Raw genomic sequence first — 858 nt, 5'->3', positions numbered from 1 at the left:
GGATTTTATCAATACAAATTCCATTCGTTTTCATGAGACTGTAAAATATATATGTCAGTAATTATTACAGATCGTTCAATTATCTGTTAATGTATGATAAACAAGGTTCAATGTAAGATGAAGAAAACAGCTTCACTTTTCGGTCTTATTAATGAATCGATTTTAATACATGTGGTGAGTGAACTGCGGTGTGTTCGTATGCGTGAGAGTACGCGAGCGGCGATGCGGGGCAGCGGCCCTAAAGTATCGATGGATGATGTAAACATATGAATGAAGCGATCGCGAGAGGGAATAAAAAGGAAGAGCGTTAAGCAGTCGGCGTCCAGCCTCGAATCATTAAACATTGTTTGTACTGTTACTAGTCTAAATATATCTATTCCTTTATTTATTACAATGAGTGATTCTTCGAACGAGATATCCGTTCGGAAGACTCTAGGAGATTACTCTTACTGTACTCTTACAGATTAAATCTAGGTTATATGTGATAGTATAATATGAAAGGAGAGATGTTTAGCACTCCCCTAGACAAGGATGAAATACACATATACTGGTAGGTTATATCTGATATAAATACTAATACACTGTTTCCTTAAGCTTAATTAACAATACAGGTTGACAATAATTACTATATTGATGTACTCATGCAGGTGTAAAGTGTTTAGATCTAGGTTAAGTCAAAGTTAGATCTACGATAGGTAAGAAATAAACAGTACTCGAAGCCCATTGACGCTCATTAGCTCGATCACTATGCGTCAGTTTAATTCATCTTTCATCGATCGATGTTTCTCGTTAATATCTTGTAAACAAATTTGTGAATTGCATTTGCACTAAGGAAAAAACCTCAGTAATCCATTTTTC

The 858-nt window shown here is 35.3% G+C and overlaps 1 non-coding gene across 1 annotated transcript; it reads left to right on the top strand.

Annotated features, from left to right (window-relative positions):
* The first annotated feature begins 487 nt into the window (after nucleotides 1-487).
* LOC144477408 (U6atac minor spliceosomal RNA) lies at nucleotides 488-586 on the top strand. Its single transcript, XR_013495193.1, has one exon. It is a non-coding gene; the product is annotated as a U6atac minor spliceosomal RNA (small nuclear RNA).
* Nucleotides 587-858: the final 272 nt, after the last annotated feature.

Source organism: Augochlora pura, chromosome 11 (assembly GCF_028453695.1).
Source record: "Augochlora pura isolate Apur16 chromosome 11, APUR_v2.2.1, whole genome shotgun sequence".
NCBI classification, from domain to species: domain Eukaryota; kingdom Metazoa; phylum Arthropoda; class Insecta; order Hymenoptera; family Halictidae; genus Augochlora; species Augochlora pura.
The sequence above is the reverse complement of the archived record's forward strand: the minus strand, read 5'-3'. Positions and strand labels throughout refer to the sequence as shown.